Genomic DNA, 9,204 nt, shown 5'->3' with positions numbered 1-9,204 from the left:
CGATCGAGCCACCTGAGTTGTTCGATCGAGCTGACTAAGCCGAGTTGACCGAGCTGACCCACATTGACTGTTGACTAGCCGTTGACTTTTTTCGGGAACACTTATCCTGATGTTTTTCTACGTCCTGAGTCTGTTTTGCCAAATTCAAACCCGGTAAGTTGTTTTCACTGATTAATCTCCCAATTCGACCCGTTTTTCTAAATTAAGTTACATTTTTGACGTAATTTCTATTTGTATGCATCCGAGATATTATTGGACGTTGGATTAAAGTTTGAGAATGATTTAATGGAGTTTAAATGTTCAATCGATGGAGCACGAAAATTGAGGTAATATATTATTACCTTATGGATGCTTTATGGAGTATGTTGGAATTAGTAAATACATTGATAAATATGTTTGGTCTCATCTATATAGTAAATTATTTCTATACTCGATCCAAATACAGTAAAATGTCGATAACCGAATATGACTCAGATGAATCATATAAGAAATTGGTAGACCGATCAGACATAAATCTAAGTTCAGTGAATTAATCAGTAAATTAGACTCATAAATTCTGATTTATTTCGTTAAAGGTTAAATGTCGGAAATACTTGGATACAAAACTAGGAAAATACTTGTATGTTGTAAAAGATAAGGGTTTTCCCTGAAAGTGAAAATAAACATGTTAATCCCTCATGATCTTAAGATGGTAAAGGACTTAAAATTTCGAATTCCAAAGCGAACACCCGGACACTAAATTACCGAAAGTACCTTACATTCTGAATTACTCGAAATGACAAAGTTGAACTGAATGGAAGTATTGTACATATCTGAATTGTTTAAATGATATGATTACTCTATAAACTCTGAAGTGACCGAGATAAACTTGAATACTAATTGATTTAAGTACCCCAATGACCTTGAATTAAGTGAACAACTTGGATAAGTCTGGAAACACCGATGATCTTATACGTTGTATCATCTATAAGGGTTCTGAACCACGAATCAAGCATGTCGACATTTCCTGATATCGTTGCAATGTAAAAATGAAATAAAGACCACTGGAATATATGTTTGTGTCCTTAAGATCCATTTTGCAATGATTCCGAAGATGATCAATTGACAAGAGTTGTCTGTATTAAAAAGTGTGTACCCTTGAAGTGCAACCATTTGATCGGTTGACATGTATTGTTGTAGGGATTTGTATAGTTCGAGTTAACTCGATATTCCGATAGATCGACACAAATCGTAAATGCCCTGAATCTTTGTTTCTCTCTTATTAGCTCAAATCACTAAGAGTTCTCCAAGAACCTAATGCCCAAAATCCTTCTGATTTATTGGATAATGGAATTACTCCTGTCATATCAGAAAGCACGAGTAACTCTAATGTAAAGGATTCTGAATAACTTTCTGATTACATATTGCCTCCTAAAAATATCCTAATATTATATGATCATGATAAGTCATGTTCTGAATAATGGATGAATATGTCAGCTATCAAACCCTTTTATGGGGATCTCGTCTCTAAATTTAATCAGTTTACAGAAGTTTCATGAATCCTTATATGATAAATACCAATCACCTCTGAATAATATATGGAATGTCTAGTGTGTTCCCTGATCACACGGATGTTTTCTCTGATTTTAAAAGTATGTCTCTGTTATCTGAAATACAATCTGACCTCTAATTTCTTCTCTGAACTTTGATATCTATTTTGATCTCTTATTTATGTTATGATCTATGATCTCTGCTATGATTTATGATATCTCTAGTTACTAACTGAAATTATTTTTATACGGGGTACTATGGGACTCTGGTATGAATGAAGACTCTGGCAGGTTCAGTCGCTGTTGGTAATTTCTTTTATAGGTTCAACACCAACTGGTAATTTCTTATGGACCTAAGCCGACTCTTGGGTGGGCTTCTGGGCCTAATGGGCCTAGTGGTAAGACCTTATGAACCCTAAGGCACTCTCTTAAGGTGACTCCTTTACTATGTTCATTGGGTAAGTCCTTATGGGCTTGAGGGCACTCCTCTCAGGTGGGTACCTACGCTTCGGCTAGGGTAAGAACTTATGGACTCAAGTTGCTCCCTTAGGTTGGCTCCTACGCTCTTTGGGCCTAGGGTAAGTCCTTATGGATGCATTTCTGGGGAACTGCATATTGGCATTCGATTGGAGGGTTTTACTATGATTTTCAAAAATATGTTTTAAACTTCTACTATTTTAGAAAGATCTGTACATTTTCACTGGTTTTGTGGGAACACACTAGACACCCTATGTTGATCTCCTGAACCTAGTCCTCGAACATTTACTCTCAACTGGAAGCTTCATGTGTTTCACTACCTGAGATATCAGTGGGACCTCAGCTCAGCATAAAACAATATGTAGATGTCTGAATCAATAAGGAAAATTATGAGTGCCTATTATTTGCATGTCCTTCAGCATCACTTAGTAGTTCTGTATTACTGAGCTTTCCAAAGCTCACTTTGTTACTCACTATTTCAGGTTAAAAGGATTGAACCAGTGCAACTATCGACATCGGTAAAGGAGTTCCCCCGGTGTTACTTGCGAAGCACGATGCATGTGTTTAGGGGGCATGTAAGTAGTATTATGTTTTTATTATCCGAGTCTAAAACGTGTATGATTTTAATTATGTATGTAATATATGAATGGTTTTCTGAACTTTTATTTTTATTATAAATTGTTTTATGATTTTACACGTTTTAAAAGAAATTTTATATTTTTCCGGGATTTTTACTGTGGGTCGCTCCGGTGGACCTAATGTGACACCTCGGATCGGATCGGGTCACCCGCATCGGTATGTGGGTGTTACATTTTTTTCATTTTCACTAACAAATATATTTAATATAAACAACAATAGTAATGCCAATGAGTGTTCGCATAAAGAGGTTGAAATTCAAGAATTTGAGCTTGTAAGGTCAAGTTTGAATCCTATCATCGTCACCCTCGGTGGGCAATCTGTAAATTTCTATACAAATCTCAATTGGGTCCTAGGTATGCCCTGGCCTTGGACTGGGGAGCCACCCCAACCTAAACGTTTGTTGTACCAAAAATGAAACAACAATAGTAATTACTTTTACATATATGTGTGTGTCAACATATTAATTATAATATAAATAATATTTATATATATTAATAAATGTTAAATTAAATATTTTTAATTTATTTAAATATTTTGTTATTATATTAATATTTAATTAATTTTTTTTGTTTTGAATATTATTAATTTATCTAAACATTATTTTTAATATTTTTTGTTATTAAATATTTAATTAATATTTATATAAATTAAAAATATTTAAAATTTAAAATATAAATTTATAATATTTAAAAATATTTACATAAATTAATATTATTTAAAAATATTAAAATATTAAAATAATATTTATATTATTATTAAAATATTATGTAAATAAATTAAAAATATTAAAAAGTCAAAAAAATAATTATAAATTATAATAATAATAAATTATTTAAATAAATTAAAATATTTAATTTAATGTGTATATTATAAATTATAAATTTATATTATATTATAATTAATATATTTTAATAAATATATATAAGTAATTATTATTATAGTATACTTCAAATATATTTATTAATTAATTTAAAACATGTTAAGAAGTTGGTCTGATGGTAAGACATTAAGCTTCCTACGCCCAAGACTTGGAATCAAATTCTATTGCAAATTTAATTGTATTCCATTTTCCTCCTTTCTTTTAAATTAACTAGGTGGGTTTGTCATATTTTAGTCCACGTGAATATACCACACCAACAAAAAAAAATTGACCATTAGGAGTGTCTTTTTTACGATGCCTAATAAAATATAAATAAAAATGACTAATATGTAAAAATATTTTTATCAAAATAATAACACCTTACAAATTGCGTGACTGTCTAGATTGTTTACCTAAAATATATTTATTTAACTGAATGAATAAAAATTGAACATCAATTTGGAAGGTGGTTTAAATCATTGTTTATATATTATAAACAATGCGATCGTTATTTTAAGCTCGGTTTTGGGGGAGCTCCCCGTGAAAAGGGTTATAGGGTTTAGGGCTAAAGTACCTGTTATTTTTCTAATATTCGGATAATTTAAAATTGATATTTATCTGATTTTTATATTGAATTTGATTATTTGAAATTTTAATAAATATTCAATCTAAATTATTCGAAAAAATTAAATAAAAATTTAAATATTTGAATTAGATCATCAGATAAATTGATTGAATAATTCGAATTATATATTTTTATACACCTCTGCTGCACATGGAATCATCAAAAGATATGGTTATCGGATCTAACACCGATAGATTTGACCACATGTACATGCAACTTTGAGAAGTAATAGATGTACGCAAGGTGGATATCGTGGCGAATGTAGGCGAAGTTTAGAGTTATTTTAATGATGATGTTTATTTATACCTATTTTATACGAAAAATCTTTGTTATTAATGTATATTTGCCTATCTTAAAAATTATTTTAAGATTCACCTTTGGTGGGTATATATGTCCATTCTTAAATATGATTTTTTATTTTAATTGTTCATTTTATTTATATTAACCCTAAAATTTTATTCATAATCATTTCACACGAAACAAAATTTATTATTAATATATATACTTCCAACTTAAAAAATATTTTTCAATCTGTTATTGATTCTTAGAGTGATCCTTTAATGTTTTTTTTTAATCTTTGTATGCCTTGGGGAACATGCTTTTATACCTTTTCTGCATATTCACAATGAAACTGCTGAAATGTTTACGGAAAAACTATAAATAATATATTTTAAACAATAACAACTTAATTTCATTAATAAAAATAGAGGAATCAAAATTACAATGCATCTAAAGAGAAAATTGAAGATAATGATCACCAAAAACTCATACTAAAATAAAAATATTAAACCTAAAGATACGAAGAGAATGAAACCTTCCAAACATCAAAACAATTCAGTAACCTTCATAAAACTCATTGTCTGTATCGAACGAGACGCTTTACGATATATTAAAGGAGTAGTGAGAGAACCAAACAATTTGACAGTCTGTTTCGCTATACAATTCTGATTATATCGGCAAACGACAATTTACAAAAGAGGAAATCTGACAATACGTATCCACCAATAAGCCAATCAAAAAATAAACGCCTTGAGGATTTTAGTGGAAGCACCAACACAACCACAGAAGTATACAAAAAACTTACCGAAAACCATAAAGAACGTGCCACCAGAACAAAGAAAAAGCGTGTCACAAGAGCAGGGAAAAGTGTCACAAAGAGAGAAATTCTTATTTACAAGTGAAAAAAATAAGAAAATAAACAAAGACAAAATATGAAAAAGAACAAGAAAAATAATAATCATCGGCGGTCGACAACCAATATTAAGACTAGTGTTATTGTTGCCTAAACAAAAAATAAAAGAAGAGAAAAAATGGTACAAGAATATTGAGATAAAAAAATTAGGTTAAAGAAAAGACTATTAGATGGCCATAACTTAAATCGTGAAATTAAAACTATAAATAAACTTGTATGATATTTTTTTCATTTCCATGATTTAAAGTTATCAATATTGCTGTATTTTTTTTTCTATTGAGTTGTTGATCTACAATTCTTAAAATTTAATATTTAAAAATTTTGGACAATATTTTATGTTATATTTGTTTAACTATGAATAATAAAAAAATCATTTGAAATTAATTTTTTTATTTGGCTCAATTTAGCTTCCGGACATTATAACTATGAATCATAGATCTACATTCTTTGTTCTCATTTTTAGGATGATAAAGTTAAATTTGTTCTTATATTTTTACATAATTCATTTAAAAATTGATTTATATCCATAGTTTGTGTCATATTTTTTTAATAGTTTGAGATAATTTCAAAGTAATAATTGTTTTGAACTTTCTTAATTTATTGGCAACGTACATACTCTAAAGAATGTAATTGCTGAAACTCCAAATCTTTAGAAAAAGCAATCTTACTTGATGAGTTCGTGTTATATATATATTTAAAATGGTTATGTATAACCACCAATTTAAAAAAAAACAATCTTATTTGATGAGTTTGTGTTATATATATTTTTAAAATGTTTATGTGTAATCACCAATTTTTGTACCTCAAATATATTAATAAAAAGAAGTCAAATAAGGTCTTGCTCTGCCGGTCCACTGCCCGATTGCTTCCTGTCTCACGCCACCACCATCCCCAAATGCACCAAATCCTCGGAAAGACAGGGAAACAAAGAGAAGAAAATGTAAATTGTATTTTAATGGGTTCTATAAAACCCCAGCAAACTTGACTTATAAGGGCGAGCTTTCTGCCAATTTTTTTTTGCAGAGAATGAAAGTTGTTCATTTTTACTTCTTTTTTTAGTTTTTTTAGGATAAGGCTTGGTGTTGTAGGGTTTTTTGGTCGGGTATCTAGTGCGATTAGGGAGTGTTCGACAACCTTGGATGGTGGTCGGTCATGGAGGAGCCACGATGGCGGCGGCGTCGAGAGTGAGACAAGGCCTTTTCGGCCATTCAAATAGTCTTAGTTTTTTATCGCGGTTCAGATTTTTTGAGGAGAGGGGCTGTTTACAAAAACTCTTAGTCCGTATTGGGGCGGTTTGCCACCTTAATCGGTGGCCTGTGAGGGAGAACCTCCGATATACGACGGTGGTTAGCTAAACCCATGGCTTCTTCAATTATGGAGAAGTTGGCAACCTTGTTGTTTCCCGATCTAGGAGAGACACCAAATGCTACCCCTTGGATTGAAAGTAATCTGCACAAAAGAAGAAGAATTGATTAAGTAATATGATAATTAAGAAATGAAAAGTAAATAGAAATGGAAAGATTTGAAATGGATAGAATAGTTATCAAAGTTGGGCTGCGGAAATGTTGAATAAATCCCCTTCAAGTGATGTTGACTTCGGCCTCCAATGGTGGTGATGAAGTATGCCTTGTTGATGAATGAAGGATGATTTAATGGTGATGAAATGGTAATGGAAGGATGATGTTATTTGCGTGATATGGTGATGGAATATGGTGATGATATAGGCGTGATAATGGTGATGGACAGATTGTATCTTATAAAACTAAGAAGGAACCAATGCTATAAAGGAGCAAAGACCCGTTTCTTATAAGTTCTATAAGGGATGGTATGAAAGGACTTTGACCCTCTAGTAATTTAAACTAGGAACCAGAAGTATCAATGAGGGAATGACGCCACAAGCTTTAGAAAAGGCTTGCTTAATCGATATAGTTCTAAAAAGAACTTGGAAGAGAGAATAATCTCACAAAAGGATTTTAATTATCAAAGGGTTGAGTTTACAAATGAATGCCAAAGCCTATTTATAGTTTTGTAAAGGCTTGGCCGAATAAATAGATGCCTTTTCGGCAAAGTACATGTCTTAAAACGAAAATAAATGATGCTTGGATGAGGGGAGATGTCTTTGGCCGAATGGTTCCCATAACTCTTCATCTTGGCGCCAATTTGAAGCATAATGATGTTTAGGCCGAATAGAGAGAAGCCTTTTCATCTTGGCGCCTAATTCATTCACATGCAAAGCACATGGGTGGCTGGTCATGTGGCACTCACATGGTTGGTGTTAAATGCTTAAGGCATGGACTCTTCCATGGTGTGTAGATGAACAGCAACTTAGGCGTGACTTGGCATCAAACATGTGTCTAGGTGACTTGGCATCAATGGGGCAGCAACTAATTATGAAAGGTCACATTTGTATGAAACAACCTTTCATCATTTGAGCTACTTCCCATGAGTTTGAGCTGAAGATGAGCTGGCCATAGATGAATTGCATGAAGATGAGTCATAGGACAGCTCCTTGTAAAAGGTCACTTCTCGGATTGGCAACTCTTCGCGAAAAGGTACGAATTCACAAAATTTGACCTAGACCATATTTGTAGTGCTCTGTGTGGTGAAGATGATGGTGCAACTCTCCAGCTGAAATGAAGTCTCTAGCTAGCTCAAAAGTCCAGCTCAAGTGAGCTATGAGCTCGGGGGTCAGCTGACAACTTTTCACCATTTGTTCTTCATGATCTCCCAAGTCATCCTATGTAAGGTTTCCTAGCTTATTGACTTCAATTCTAGCTTTAAATCAGCTCCCATGATGTGGCCGAACATGTACCTACAAAAGAAAGCATTTATAAGCTAAGTAATATAAGATATAAATATGTGGTTCATAATAATAACTTCATACATTTATAATATCATCATCATAACTATAAATATAATGTATGTAAGCCATTATCATAACTATGGTATAAAGAAAGATTAAGTTAAAGAAAATCCCCCTTTGAACATTGAGAAAGGTTGATAGATGCAAGTCCATTTTTGATGCTGAATCGGATCACATCATCCCCCCCTTCTTTAAAGCGATTTGTCATCAAATCGAAGGGTGGTTTCTTTTCAACATTCCTCCATTCCATAGTTGCTGTTTCGTCAGAAATTGGGATCCCTTCTTTAGGCTCTTGAATGAGATATGCCCATGTAATTTGCTTTGAATATTGTGGTCCCTTGATATCCCAAAAGTGGTGTCTTTTAATACTCCAATAGGCATGATCATTGGATTCTCATAGGTCACGTCCATTGGTTCTTCTAAAGACACATTCTTTGAATGAAAATTGATGTCCTTTTGCTTTTCAATGGACACATCTTTTGGGTTCCCAAAGGTCACGTCTCCTAAATCTTCCTTTTGGCAATTGGTGCCTCTTGGTAAATCCTGCAAGTCAAAGGAAAAATTTGCATGTTCAAAGTTAGAATAATCATCTTTAACCTTGCATTTTGTCAATAGGCATTCTCGAATCAAGCACTTTGAAGAATAAGCACTTGTTTTTGGATCAGTTTCTTCCACAATTGTTGCTTTTCCTTTCCTCATAGCCTCAACACTCTGTTTCATTCTGACTTGATCATTCTGAACTTGTTTAGGCGTTAAAGGAGTTAGGATAAACTTCTTTCCTTTATGGCTGAACGAGTATTGATTGGTAAAACAATCATGAATAGTCCTTTTGTCATATTGCCATGGCCTTCCAAGAAGTAGATGGCTAGCGTGCATAGGACAACATCACACATAACCTCATCTTTGTATTTGCCAATGGAAAAAGGAACTATCACCTGTTTGCTAACGTTGAGTTCTCCTCGTTCATTGAGCCACTGCAACTTATATGGATTTGGGTGCTTCATTGTTTTCAAACCAAGT

Source organism: Hibiscus syriacus, unplaced genomic scaffold, assembly GCF_006381635.1.
Source record: "Hibiscus syriacus cultivar Baekdansim isolate YM2019G1 unplaced genomic scaffold, ASM638163v2 tig00112261_pilon, whole genome shotgun sequence".
In the NCBI taxonomy this organism is placed as follows: Eukaryota; Viridiplantae; Streptophyta; class Magnoliopsida; order Malvales; family Malvaceae; genus Hibiscus; species Hibiscus syriacus.
The sequence above is the reverse complement of the archived record's forward strand: the minus strand, read 5'-3'. Positions refer to the sequence as shown.